This window comes from Bos indicus x Bos taurus, chromosome 1 (genome assembly GCF_003369695.1).
Source record: "Bos indicus x Bos taurus breed Angus x Brahman F1 hybrid chromosome 1, Bos_hybrid_MaternalHap_v2.0, whole genome shotgun sequence".
NCBI classification, from domain to species: Eukaryota; Metazoa; Chordata; class Mammalia; order Artiodactyla; family Bovidae; genus Bos; species Bos indicus x Bos taurus.
In genome coordinates, this window is record NC_040076.1 from 87,180,583 (window position 1) to 87,196,327 (window position 15,745).

Consider the following 15,745-nt stretch of genomic DNA (forward strand, 5'->3'; position numbering starts at 1 on the left):
TGACTAATGCCAAAAAGGGGAATTGGGTAAATCTACAGAGAAAAAGATGTCTTAATTATGTCAATTAATGGAAAAGCTCTTGACCTCAGATGCCCTCTAATTATGTGCAGTGATCTGTTAAAGCCATATATGGTAACAGCTTGTTGTGGAGACATCCATAAAATTTTCTGTCCTGTGGAGAGCCCCTGCGAGAAGTGCTGGTTATTAATATAGAACAATAGGTCACTGGTTAAGAAATGTAAGGCATTTTCTGCTTGAAGCAATTCTATATAACAATCAAAATTCATATGGTTTAAGAATATTCATTGACATGGAAAAATGATCCCTGTAATGCAAACAACAAGAAGAGACTGTCAATGAGCATATACACTGTCATTATGTCTAAATACGTATACACACATATATACATAGTCATAGCATAAAAAATATTAGGTTGGAATAAGCTGTCTGATAGTGGTGTTTATCTCTGGCAGAAAAAATTATTTTTGTTTCTTTTTTCTTTGTCCTCTTCCATGTTATTTAAATGTTTTCAATTAAGTCTCCATTTCCTTTTGTAAATAAGAGGTTTTTTTTTTACATTAAATAAGAGGTTAACTTTTTACATTACCATTGATTATGTCAGTTTTCTCTTCCACCTGCCTTCTTTCTTACTTTCTTATCCCCTTTACCTTCCATATAAAACTCAGCAAGTTTCTGGCGTTAAGTTTATAGACAATCTGCCTAAATAGAATGGAGGTTCAGTTTGGAATGAGCAAGCTCCTTGACAAGCTCTTAACATCAAGATAAGGTAAACTGTTATTCTGGTTAAGAGGAAATCTGAGATCTCTATTCATCTTTCAGAGTTTCATGATGTGTAATACCACAGTCCTTCCAGGAGACTGACTCATAAGTTACTCACAGGGATAGGCAAGGTGCCTTTCTGGCCAATCTGACACCATCCCTACTCATGCCCACCACCATTTCCAGGCACACACTGAAAGATGTAGCCTCCACTCAGGTGTAGACAAACCTGGTGTGAACAGAGTTTAAAAAAAAAAAAAAAAAATATATATATATATATATATATAAACCAGGACTTTCCCCAGTGGCCCAGTGGTTAAGACTCTGCACTTTCACTGCAGGGGCACAGGTCCAATCCCTGGTCAGGGAACTAAGATTTCCTACATAACATGCGATAATGGCCAAAAAAAAAAAAAAAAAAAAGTTAATCATAGAGCCACAGGCTGCTCTTCAGATTTCCTAATAAGGGACAAAGGAAGTTACCTAAACATGGTACAAATTGGCCCCGAAATCAAAGACATGTAGCAAACCTAGTGCCACATTCTTAGTGGGAGGGAGCTTGAGACAAAGAACTTGACCTTCACCTTTCTTTATTATTAGGCCTCCCTCTGGATTTCAGTGGGATGGCAAACCCCTGTATTTCTCAGGATCTCCCCCTCACCCTCTGTCATGGGGCACTTTCTCTCTCCGGGTCCTGTCTACACACTGTCATCACTGTAGGACCAGCACGATGTCCTATAGATGTTGATGGTCAAGATCAGGAGTTGGCAAACTGAAGCACATGGACCAAAGCCAGCCTGCAGTTTGCTTTTGTAAATAAAGTTCTACTGGAAACCAGCCATACTCATCCACTTACATATTGTCTGTGGCCACTTTGGCACTCTAACAGGAAAGTGGAGTGGATGCAACCAAAACCACATGGACTGATGCCAAAAGTGTTTACCATCTGGCCCTTTCCAGAAAACATTTGCCCACCCCTGATCAAGATCCCTACAGGCCATGTGTTATGATTCAGAACCAGAATTGTCACAACCCTAAGCAAGAGAGTTATGCTGTGCTACTTATCCTTCGAGTGATGGCAAACCTGTTTATCTGAATGGAGAAAATGCTTTCAACCACATCAGTAGCTGCAAACTGAATGCCATGAGACGTATTTATTTGTTTCATACGGAGATCATCCGTGGAACCTCAACCAAATGGAAATCACCACCTTGTTCACTTTACCACAGTCCACTCTCAGTCTTCATTCTAGAAAAATGACAGGAAATGATGGGGAAGGTGACAGAAATCATCAAGTCCATGTCTTCCTGATCTTTGCTATTGGCATAAATTTCTGCAGCTCCACTCAAAGTGTAGCTTTAATTCACATTTATAATTTTTTCAGGGAACGGAAACACGAGTGGCATCTTCTTGGTCCTTCTGAAACAGAGCAAGACACTATAGTCCTTGCTCCCCGCCCCCGCCCCCCACCAAGTCCTCCTCCTGCCTTTTGTCTGTGGAAAAACTTTAGCCAAAGAATAAGTTTCATCAGAGAAGTGAGAAAATGTAGAAACAAAGGGAAACCGTGAAAGGAAACCAAATAATAATAATGTAGTCACTAAGCAAAGTCAAGGATCTCCAGTTCCTCCACAAGTACCATAGAGAATATTCTGAACCCTAGGCTGTGAGCTCTGTTATACAGACTGAAACCCCCACCAGGTGGAAGAAGTTAACTACTTGATGACCAAACTGTAAGCTATGATTTGAAAAGTGAAAGTCATTCAGTCATGTCCAACTCTATACAGTCCATGGAATTCTCCAGGCCAGAATACTGGAGTAGGTAGCCTTTCCCTTCTCCAGGGGATCTTCCCCACCCAGAGATCTAACCCAGGTCTCCCACATTGCAGGCAGATTCTTTACCAGCTGAGCCACCAGGGAAGCCCAACAATACTGGAGTGGGCAGCCTATCCCTTCTCCAGGGGATCTTCCCAATCCAGGAATTGAACCAGGGTCTCCTGCATTGCAGGCAGATTCTTTACCAACTGAGTTATCAGGGAAGCCATGATTTAAGCTACTGCAATTCTGAGAATTGGCCTCAAGGAAATGAGAAAAGAACAACCCTGGAACAGAAGATTAGCTGTACTTAAAAAGGTCAAGATGATGCTGATTAGACCACCACATGATCAATTAAAATGACTGTCAGAGATGACTGTGCTGTTTCTACACGTAGCCCCCCCTCCCTTAGTCTGTAAAAATTCTAGCCCCCTGATTGTCAGTGGGGGAGTCAACCTTCACCTTCCCATCCACCCCCAACCCCAGGGGTGCCAGCATCCAAAATAGAGCAAACTTAGCTTTCCACCAACTTGCCTCTTTATTGAATTTTGAGCAGCTAGCAACAGAATCCCTTGCTGCTAAACTTCCTCCAATGGTAATTCTTACTCCACAGTTCAGGGAGCCAGTGTGGAGATTCTACAATTTGCTAAGGTCATGTGTTCCACTAATGCTCTCAGGAACTGGAGTTCCAGCCACAGAATGAGCTTGGAGTCCCGCTTGGGGTACCTTGAGTAGAACTAAGTCAGAAGTCCATATTCCATCTGCTCCCCGTAAGCCTTCACTCTGGCAGATGGGAGCGGCATTTCAGAAGTTATAGTTTCAATCAGAGCCAATTTGCAATGGTCTTTAAAGAGTCTGGATATCTCCCATCTCACAGGGCACTGCTACTAGGGAAGCTGCTACAGGGAAGCCCAGGAGGTAGATTCAGAATGTCCATATTTGAGAATACTATAGCATCTTTCCTAAGGGACCCAGCCTCCACTCCAATCAAGGAGCTCTGTGGGTGTCAGTTAACTCCTCCTGACTATCTAGCCAGGTGGCTTGATCGAAGTCTCTGCTTGCTAAACGTGCCATTTGGGACAGTGCGTATGATATCTTAGTGGAAGATCTAGTGCTTACACTCCTGGGAACCCCGTGGTAAAATGCAGAGTTGTCTATGGATTTCAGTTCAGATCAGTCACTCAGTCGTGTCTGACTCTTTGAGACCCCATGGATTGCAGCACTCCAGGCCTCCCTGTCCATCACCAACTCCCAGAGCTTACTCAAACACATGTCTATCAGGTCAGTGATGCCATCCAACCATCTCATCCTCTGTCAGCCCCTTCTCCTCCTGCCTTCAATCTCCCAGCATCAGGGTCTTTTCCAATGAGTCAGTTCTTCACATCAGGTAGCCAAAGTATTGGAGCTTCAGCTTCAGCATCAGTCCTTCCAATGAATATTCAGGACTGATTTCCTTTAGGATGGACTGGCTGGACCTCCTTGCAGTCCAAGAAACTCTCAAGAGTCTTCTCCAACACCACAGTTCAAAAGCATCAGTTCTTCGGCACTCAGCTTTCTTTATAGTCCTACTCTCACATCCATACCTGACTACTGGAAAAACCATAGCCTTGACTAAATGGACCTTTGTTGGCAAAGTGATGTCTCTGCTTTTTAATATGCTGTCTAGGTTGATCATAGCTTTCCTTCCAAGGAGCGTCTTTTAATTTCATGGCTGCAGTCACCATCTGCAGTGATTTTGGAACCCCCCAAAATAAAATCTGTCACTGTTTCCATTGTTCCCCACCTGTTTGCCATGAACTGATGGGACCAGATGCCATGATCTTAGTTTTCTGAATGCTGAGTTTTAAGCCAACTTTTTAACTCTCCTCTTTCACTTTCATCAAGAGGCTCTTTAGTTCTTCGCTTTCTGCCGTAAGTGTGGTGTCATCTGCATATCTGAAATGATTGATATTTCTCCCTGCAATCTTGATTCCAGCATGTGCTTAATCCAGCCTGGCATTTAGCATGATGTACTCTGCATGTAAGTTAAATAAGCAGGGTGACAATATACAGCCTTGACGTACTCCTTTACCGATTTGGAACCAGTTTGTTGTTCCACGTCGATTTCTAACTGTTGCTTCTTGACCTGCATACAGATTTCTCAGGAAGCAGGTCAGGTGGTGTGATATACCCATCTCCTTAAGAATTTTCCACAGTTTGTTGTGATCCACACAGTCAAAGGCTTTGGCATAGTCAATAAAGCAGAAGTAGATGCTTTTCTGGAATTCTTGCTTTTTCAATGATCCCATGGATGTTGGCGATTTGATCTCTGGCTCCTCTGCCTTTTCTAAATCCAGCTTGAGCATCTAGAAGTTCACAGTTCACGTACTGTTGAAGCATGCCTTGGAGAATATTGAGCATTACTTTACTAGCATGTGAAATGAGTGCAATTGTGCTGTAGTTTGAATGAAAACTAACCTTTTCCAGTCCTGTGGCCACTGCTGGGTTTTCCAAATTTGCTGGCATTTAGAGTATAGCACTTTAACAGTTCATCTTTTAGGATTTGAAATAGCTCAACTGGAATTCCATTACCTCCACTAGCTTTGTTCATAGTGACGTTTCCTAAGGCCCTCTTGACTTTGCATCCCAGGATGTCTGGCTCTAGGTGAGTGATCACACCATTGTGGTTATCTGGATCATGAAGATCTTTTCTGTATAGTTCTTCTGTGTATTCTTGCCACCTCTTCTTAATATCTTCTGCTTCTGTTAGGTCTATACCATTTCTGTCCTTTATTGTGCCCATCTTTGCATGAAATCTTCCTTGGTACCTCTAATTTTCATTTCCTAATATCTTTTGATCACATTTGAACTCTGCCTCATATCAAAACTGTGCCAGCTTTACTCCTGGTAGTGAATAACTACCACCTGGGGTATCCACCCCGGACTCCTCCAGCCCCACAGGAATCAAAAAGCCCACTTCATGGGTAACTGCTGTAAGCAGTATTAGAGCCTATTGGAATGATTAGTAAATTGCCTTTGAAAGATTATGGGCCCTATTGGAGACACACCTGACAGATCAAATTCAGCATTTCTATCTCCTGAGTCCCTTACTCTACACTGTGCCAAGGAATTTCTAGCCCTCTGTCATCATTTAGTCTGAGCAAACATTCAGCGTAGGTTTGGGCTGAACAATCAAAGTTTACTTTAGGACAATGCCACACACTAACACATTTCATAAGGAACGTCTGCTGAGTAAATCCGTATCGATCAGTTTGGCCTGATCCAAATTTGTGTTTTGCCATCTTTGGTCTGAGATCCTTAAAATACATCCCCATAGACATTTGCCCGATTGGGTAGAATTTGCTGATCGATCCCTGTGACAACTTGAAGTTTAATTGCTGAACTTTTCCACTCTGATTCTGCAGTTTACTCTTGGAGACCATGTTGAGTTATCAGGGAAAATGGTTATCAGTAGAAAACACTAAAGGATCAGACACTGAGAAAAATGCTGAGTTACTCCTGAAAGGGAATATGGCTCTCTTAGAAGGAAGGGAAAAAAGAGAGAGTGTGGGGAGAAGTTAGAAGGGTTTCAGAATTCAGGATTCCTAGTCCCCTATATTGGAGAAGGCAATGGCAACCCACTCCAGTGTTCTTGCCTGGAGAACCCCAGGGATGGCAGACCCTGGTGGGCTGCCGTCTACAGGGTTGCACAGTTGGACACGACTGAAGCGACTTAGCAGCAGCAGCAGCAGCAGTCCCCTATATACTCCTAGATTTCTCTATTTCAGTTTCAGGAATCCTACTCTTTCCTCACATGTGCCATTACTTGGATATTAAAGTAAAAAAGACAGAATTTTCAGTGGTAGAACTTAATGTTCAGGACTCTTACTCTACAGCTGCAAGCAGGAAGCAATTATTTTTATCTTGATTACTTAAATATTTTGAGATTCATCCTGTTCCTTGAAGACTTTAAAGTTTTGAGCATGTCCATTCTTAGTCCATCAGATTATCTGATGTCTTTTAAAACAGAACCCCAGTCACCTTTCCCAGAACTTTATGGCTCTGGGCACATAGTCCCACACAACACAATTACTCACCTAATTGAACTATTTCACCACTGAGTACTACAGCCTGCTCATTTCTATCTTGAAAGCTGAATGGACATCTAACTGCCTGCTACCCAATTTTGAATTGAAAAGCAATTCCAAATACCCACCTCGTATGCCCCAGCATCTGTTGCTTTTAAAACATTCTCTGAGTGAAAACGCTGGAGTTCTTCTATTGTAAGCAAAAGAAACTAGCTCTGACCAAAATAAAGCAATCAGAAGAGGTGTTTTGGAAAAGTATTGGTTGACTCCTGGTACCGAAGAATAGGCTAAACTATCAGAAGACAAAGCTCCAAAGTCACAGTAGCGGCCACTTGTGCACCTTTCCAAACGGTGCCTCCACTTAATGAACCAATAATTTCAGTCCATCCACATGTGTCACTAGTCACGATCCAGATTTCTAGGAGAAAGTCTGCTTGTTTGAGCCTCTGAATGTGTCCATGCCTATAACTGGAAATAAGGAATGCTGCTGCTGCTGCTGCTAAGTCACTTCAGTCGTGTTCGACTCTGTGCTACCCCACAGACGGCAGCCCACCAGGCTCCCCCATCCCTGGGATTCTCCAGGCAAGAATACTGGAGTGGGTTGCCATTTCCTTCTCCAATGCATGAAAGCGAAAAGTGAAAGTGAAGTCGTTTAGTTGTGTCCGACCCTCAGCGACCCCATGGACTGCAGCCTTCCAGGCTCCTCTGTCCATGGGATTTTCCAGGCAAGAGTACTGGAGTGGGGTAAGGAATGCTGAGCAGACCAAAATTCAATAAATAAATACTGTTCTGACCTTGCAGAATTGTTACAAGAATGTGAAATGTTTGTAAAGCTTTTAATAGAGTTCCTGGAACAGGCTAACTATTCTTATTATTTCTTTCACTATACATAAAACTGGACCCCTTCCTTCCTCTCTCTGGGAGGGACTGTATGTTACTGTGGGACCCTGCTTTCCTCCATACATGTAGCTAACTAAATGGTTCTCGAAGTGTTTACCAATCACTTCAGGACCAGTCACGCTTTTATACTTTTGCTCATGATGAACTCCAGTTGGAATATTCTCCCTCATTCATCTGGTGTTTCTAAAGCCAATTTGCTTCACATTTTTCAGAAAGTCTACAGCATACGCTTACTGCCTATATCACTCACTAGATACTAAGTGTATTTTTAAAAAATCTTTTACTTATCCACTCTGTCTCCCTGATTAGACTTCAAGTCACTTGAGGGCAGAGACCATCATAACACACTTCTGCTCTAAGCTGAGCTTTTATATATAGAAGTTGCTCAAAAAAATGTTTTTTATTTTCAATATCTGTCCCTCCTTCTCTCTTAGAAAAAGAAATTGGGGGACTGACTGCATAGCATAGGGAACTGTACTCAATACTCTGATTTATATGAAAAAATGAAGCTAAAAAAGTGGATTGGGAGTTCCCTGGTGGTCCAATGGTTAGGGTTTCATGCTTCCACTGCTAAGGGCCTGAGTTTGATCTCTGGTCAGGGAACTAAGTACGATCCCATAAGCTGTACCACAGGGCCAAAAAAAATAATAGTAATTTAATTAAATTAAAACAGAGTATATATATATGTGTGCATATATATATATATCTGATTCACTTTACTGTACACCTGAAACTAACACAACATTGTAAATCAACTATATGACAATAAAAAAAATTTTTTTTTAATGAAAAAGAAATTGGATAGTATGCCCAGGTAGAAAACTATATTTTCCAACTTTGCATCTGAGTGCATCTAGTATAGTTTACACATTAAGATGTAAGGAGAAAGTGTTATACCTTTCTGATGCCATTCTGATCTGGACGTAATGCCTGGCGCTCCAGCAGCCATCTTGGACCATTAAGTGACCCTGAAGGTGGAGTCAGAGCATGAACACGGGAATATACTGGGTCTCTGATGGTTTCTTAAAGCTGCATACTAGTCAGCCCTGGGCTGCCTACCACTGAATGGTCTTCATAAAGGAAAATTAAATTTGTATCTGTTTAAGTTACCATTTTTGAAAGAGACAGTGGGAAATGCTTTGTTACAAGTAGTTGAATACAATTTCTAAATGATACAACTACATTAGAGAATTTAAAAATACAGATTAATTTTTAAAAATTCTTATTACTTAGGACTAAGTACTCTATTTTTAACATGTGAAAATCTTCTACTTTTATTATTTCAGATATGTATAGTAGTTTGAATAATGATCCCTCAAACATATTCACATCCTAATTCCTGTGAATATTATCTGGAAAAAAAAAGGTCTGTGTGTGGCTTGTGTGATTTAAATTCGGGATCTTAAGATAGGAAGATTATCTAGATTATCTGGGTGAACCACAAATGTAATCACAAATGTCCTTATAAAAGAGAGGCAGGGGCTTCCCTGGTCAAGAATCCGCATGCCAATGCAGAGAACATGGGCTCAAACCCTGGTTCAGAAAGATCCCACATGCCTTGAATCAACTAAGCCCATGCACAACTACTGAGCCAGTGCTCTAGAGCTCTCAAGCTGCAACTTTTGAGCTCAAGTGCAGCAACTGTTGAAGCTCTCAGGCCTAGAGCCCATGCTCCCCAACAAGAGAAGCTGCCATAATGAGGAGCCCATGCACCACAGCAAAGAGTAGCCCCCGCTCGTTGCAACTAGAGAAAGCCCACACACATCAATGAAGAAAGAACATAAACAACAACAACAAAAATAATAATAAATAAATCTTTTTAAAAAGAGAGAGAGAGGCAGAATGAGATTTGACACACAGAAGAGGAAACAGCAATTGACCACATAGGCAGAGATTGGACTGAAGTGACCACAAGCCAAGGAAAGCTGGCAGCCACCAGCAGATGGAAGAAGCAAGGATGGGATTTCCTCTGGAGCCTCCAGAGGGAGAAGAGACCTGCTATCACCATGATTTCCACTCAGTGATACTGATTTCAGACTTGGCTTCCAGAACCTTGAAAGGATAAATTTCTGCCATTTTAATACCAAGTTTGTGGTAATTTGTTACAGCAGTCAGAGGAAACTGATGCACCCTGAATTACATTTCTGCTTCTCTTCTAATGAGGAACTAATGGTTTTCTTCCAAAAACCACCTGTTGTTTTCTGTTTCTGTTCCTGTGGTGGCTCAGATGGTAAAGAATCTGACTGAAATGCAGGAGACCCAGGTTTGATTCCTGGGTCAGGAAGACCCCCTGGAGAAGGGAATGGCCACCCACTCTAGTATTCTTGCTGGAGAACTCCATGGACAGAGGAGCCTAGCAGGCTACAGTCTAGCCATATGGTCTGGCTATATGGACGATAGCCCCCCAGGCTCCTCTGTCCATGGGGTCACAAAGAATCAGACACAACTGAACGAGTAACGCTTTCACTTCACTTCTTAACTCCTACCTCCCAACATCTCATGCCTGACTCTCTAGATGCCCAGAATATACTTGGTAAATGTGTAAGTTCACACATTTTCCCTTTGCCCACTTCAGATGCAATATTCCACAATATACACGTGATTAGTCACTGACTACATGATAAAAACTCACCTACGGGGGGAATGCACAAAATAAAATTAAAGGATAGACTGGTTTTGCAAGAATTGAGAGTTCAGAAAGTTTACTACTGAAAAGAATGTGACATGGAAGGCAGTCTGGACTGGGACAAGGACTTTGGTCTTCCTCCTCACAGGCAGTGGAGAGTCACTGAAGGCTGTTGAACAGGAAAGTGACTCACATGAAAGTGATCTTTGAGGAAGGTAAGTCTGGTGATCCAGTGTAGCACAGGCTGCAAGGAGGGTGGCTGCTGCAGAAAGAGCAGCAAGAAGTGACCCAGCCAGGGAGAAGCAGTGGAAATCATGTTTTGTGAGGGAACTTGTAAAGTAAAAATCGACAGAACACTAAGTGGGGAGATGAAAGGCCAATGTTACTTTTTAAAGCATATTTATTTACCTATTATTTGGCTTCGCCAGGGCTTAGTGATGGAATGCAGGATCTTTCAGTTATGGCATGTGAATTCTTGGTTGTGGCATGTGAGATCTGGTTCCCCAGTCAGGGATTGAAGAGTTCTCATGAAGCAACTAAAAGGGAATGGGGAGTGTGGAGTCTTAGTCAGGGGCCACCAGGGAAGTCCCCAGTGTTACTCTGAGCTACAGCTATCCAGCTCTACTTCCTAGTTACACCACCTGAGATAATTAATTAACTGTTCCATACTTTGGTCTCTAAATTGGTAAAATGTTAGGAAGATTAAAAAAACACACACATACACACACCAAAACTTTGTGTATGAAGAAAAAAGTCATGTAAGAATTGTACTTTTCCCTCACTTTCTTCTCATTCTCATTGCCTCTTTCTTATTCTATTTTTTTAAAAACTCAGATACCGTCTCCGATGTGGAATCTAAAATATGACACAAACGAACTTATGAAACAGAAAGACTCACAGCCACGGAGAAGACTTGCCAAGGAGGGGTGAGAGTGGGAGAAGGATGGATTGGGAGTCTGGGGTTAACAAACCCCATATATATACAGGATGGATAAACAACAAGGTCCTACTGTACAGCACAGCGAATTATATTCAATATCCTGGGATAAACATTAATGGAAACAAATATAAAAAGGAATGAATACCTTTGAATTACTTTGCTATACAGAAGAAAATAACACATTATAAATCAACTATAATAATTTAAAAATCTCAGATATCTCCTAAATTCTCCTGAAATGATGACATGACAAAAGACCACAGAGAAAGTTCCAAGGTATACAAAGAAGTCATGATATTCTAATGAAACTTCTGACAGATAAATACAGCGTCATTCATCTGAATTGTGTTGTATTATTTCCACTGTCACTGTGACACCCCCAATAAATATAAGCAGTTTGCAAGAACAGATTAAGTACCTATTTCTCAAGAAAAATTTGTCCTATGAAACTAATCAGAGAAGGTAAAAGACAAAGGAAAAGGAGGAGGAGAACGAAGATAGATGTACATAGACTGGGTGACTAAAACAACTAACATTTATTTTCTTACAGCTGTGGAGGCCAGCCCAAGATAGAGGTGTCAGCAGGTTGGTTTCTTCTGAGGCTTCTTTCCTTGGCTTTAGATGGCCATCTTTCCCCTGTGTCTTCACATGATCATCCCTTTGTAAATATCTTTCTTCTAACCTCCTCTTAAAAGACCAGTCATATAGGATTAGGGCCAACCAAATGACTTCATTTTAATTTATTTAAAGACCTTATTTCCAAATATAGTCATATTTTGAGAGGCTGGAAGTTAGGATTTCAGCATATGATTTTTTTTTGTGGGGAGCACAGTTCAACCCATTTGTATGTGTGTGTGTGTGTGTATATATATATATATATAAACACACAAATATCTGAACCTAATTAGATGTAGGGCATGCTAAGTTGCTTGAGTCGTGTCTGACTCTTGCAACCCCATGGACTGTAGCCCACCACACTCCTTGAATGTCATGATGAACATACCAAGGAAACCAGAATTGAAGGAGACACGTGTACCCCAATGTTCATCGCAGCACTGTTTATAATAGCCAGGACATGGAAGCAACCTAGATGTCCATCAGCAGACGAATGGATAAAAAAGCTGTGGTACATGTACACAATGGAATATTACTCAGCCATTAAAAAAATACATTTGAATAAGTTCTAATGAGGTGGGTGAAACTGGAGCCTATTATACAAAGTGAAGTAAGTCAGAAAAAACATGAATGCAGTATGCTGCTGCTGCTGCTGCTAAGTCGCTTCAGTCGTGTCCGACTCTGTGCGACCCCATAGACGGCAGCCCATCAGGCTCCACCGTCCCTGGGATGCTCCAGGCAAGAACACTGGAGTGGGTTGCCATTTCCTTCTCCAATGCATGAAAGTGAAAAGTGAAAGTGAAGTTGCTCAGTCGTGTCCAACTCTTAGCGACCCCATGGACTGCAGCCTACCAGGCTCCTCTGTCCATGGGATTTTCCAGGCAAGTGTACTGGAGTGGGGTGCCATTGCCTTCTCCGTGAATACAGTATACTAACACATATATATGGAATTTAGAAAGATGGTAACAATAACCCTATATGCGAGATAGCAAAAGAGACACAGATGCGTAGAACAGTCTTTTGGACTCTGTGGGAGAAGGCCAGGGTGGGATGATCTGAGAGAATAGCATTGAAACATGTATATTATCACATGTGAAACAGATCGCCAGTCCAGGTTCAATGCATGAGACAGGGTGCTCAGGGCTGGTGCATTGGGATGACCAAGGGGTGGGATGGGGAGGGAAATGGGAGGGGGGGTTCAGGATGGGGAACACATGTAAACCCAAGGCTGATTCATGTCAACGTACGGCAAAAACCACTAAAATACTGTAATTAGCCTCCAATTAAAATAAATAAATTTTTAAAAATAAATAAAAATGTCATGATGAGTGATTTGAAAAATAAAAATGTGATTAAGGTTAATTATAATCGATAATTAGAGGATAATTTCCAATGTCAATGGCTGCTGCTGCTGCTAAGTCGCTTCAGTCGTGTCCGACTCTGTGCGACCCCATAGACGGCAGCCCAACAGGTTCCCTCGTCCCTGGGATTCTCCAAGCAAGAACACTGGAGTGGGTTGCCATTTCCTTCTCCAATGCATGAAAGTGAAAAGTGAAAGTGAAGTCGCTCAGTCGTGTCCGACTCTTAGCGACCCCATGGACTGCAGCCCATCAGGCTCCTCCGCCCATGGGATTTTCCAGGCAAGAGTACTGGAGTGGGGTGCCATTGCCTTCTCCGATGTCAATGGCACTCCTATCTTAATGCAATATACAAGAAATGTCCAAAATCTGGGCATGTACCTGGAGAATATATTAATAATTCATCCCATCATGACCAAATTATTGCCTTTTTAATTCTCCATTTGATTTTATAAAGGAAAGTTTCCATTTGGTACTAATGTTTTTGACACCACTAACCTTTTAAAATTGTCCCTCTTAACAGAGAGCCAGGCCTTAGGCAACAAAATCTAGGTAGAATATAATCCATAGTTATACCTGTGATTGCCATTTAATTATGACAAAGGACTTATTTTCTATTCATAGTCATAATATAACATTTTTTTAAAATGTAAGTTTGAAAAGGTCAAATTAAAGAAGGTACTAAGTATATATTATATGTGAAAGTAAAAACAGAGACAGATGAAAGTGAGGACTGCAATTTGGAAATAATTACGAAAGAAGAGATTAAGCCCAGGGAATTTATTGCTATACTGCTAACTCCTTGTGACCTCCAGCAGAGAGTATTTGTTTCTAATAAAAACAGTGGTGAATTTACATTGTAGAATTTTATACATTTGACTTTTCTGTAACCTGGAAATAATTTTAAAAACATTGCTCATTGGCTGTAGTCTAACTGTAATCCCATTACTCTTTAAAGTCAACAGGCCTGAAGCCGAGATAGTGTGTGTTATTCAGCAATTTTCTTGAAAAAGGAATGCAACATCTCAATCTTTTGTTGACCAAGGTCTTTATCACCTATTACTTAAGTTTGAAAAGGTGTGTAGTAGGCTGTTGTCCCCTTCTCCTTCCACCTTCAATATTTCCCAGCATCAGGGTCTTTTCAAATGAGTCAGTTCTTCACACCAGGTGGCCAAAGTATTGGAGTTTCAGCTTCAGCCTCAGTCCTTCCAATGAATATTCAGGACTAATTTCCTTTAGGATGGACTGGCTGATCTCCTTGCAGTCCAAGGGACTTTCAAGAGTCTTCTCCAACACCACAGTTCAAAAGCATCAGTTCTTTGGCACTCAGCTTTCTTTATGGGCCAACTCTCACATCCATACATGACTACTGGAAAAACCATAGCTTTGACTAGACAGACCTTTGTTGGCAAAGTAATGTCTCTGCTTTTTAATATGCTGTCTAGGTTGGTCATAACTTTTCTTCCAAGAAGCAAGCATCTTTTAATTTTATGGCTGAAGTCATCATCTGCAGTGATTTTGGAGCCAAAAAAAATAAAAGTCTGACACTGTTTCCCCATCTATTTGTCATGAAGTGACGGGACCAGATCCCATGATCTTAGTTTCCTGAATGTTGAGTTTAGCCAACTTTTTCACTCTCCTCTTTCACTTTTATCAAGAGGTTCTTTAGTTCTTCTTCACTTTCTGCCATAAGGGTGGTATCATCCGCATATCTGAGTTTATTGATAATTCTCTCGGCAATCTTGATTCCAGCTTGTGCTTTATCCAGTCTAGTATTTCTCATGATGTACTCTGCATTTAAGTTAAATAAGCAGGGTATGGCATCACCGACTCAATGGACATGAGTTTGAGTAAACTCCGGGAGCTGGTGATGGACAGGGAGGGCTGGTGTGCTGCAGTCCATCAGGTTGTAAAGTTGGACATAACTGAGCAACTGAACTGTAACTTAGGTGCTTTGCATGCGTCATCCAGTGATCCTCACAACAGTATTGTAGGATGAAGAATTCACATTTTAGAGATAGGGCTTAGAGCAGTGAAGGAATTTTTGCAGTATGAGATAGAGGGAAGATTAAATATAAAGCTTCTGGTGTCTGGCTGGTGCAGCAGATAGCAAATAGATAAGTAGTCATGATTATTGTCACAGTGTTTGGCAAGCTCAGGATTTAGTCTTAAGTCTGTTTAGTTCAAGCCCATGTCTTTATATACCACCACAATGGGCCCTATAGAAACACAGGAAAAGAAAAAACGTAATTTAAGATTCATGTTAAAGCTATGAATCATTCACTAAGTAGATCTTTGTCCCTGTCTACTATGTTCCAGATGCTATAGAAAGAGCTTCCAACCATCCCTTGTCTCCGAAGACTAGCTCAGGATGCCACAGGTTGCTATAGTGCCCTTTCTCCCCAATGCATGTAATTTCCTATTTAATGCCTATTGCCGGTGCTGAAGAGTAAACTCTTTGGAGGAAAATGTCTACTGTGATGACCACTTTATCTCCAGTGGGTATCTTCGTGACCCACTGGAGATAATAAAAAAAAGTTTTATTAACGCTTTCCTCCAAGAACACTTTCAAACTGCTTTTAAAAAATCTCTCCATTATATCTGTATATGACCCCAGCTATGCTAAAAAAAAAAAAAGATGCAAGAA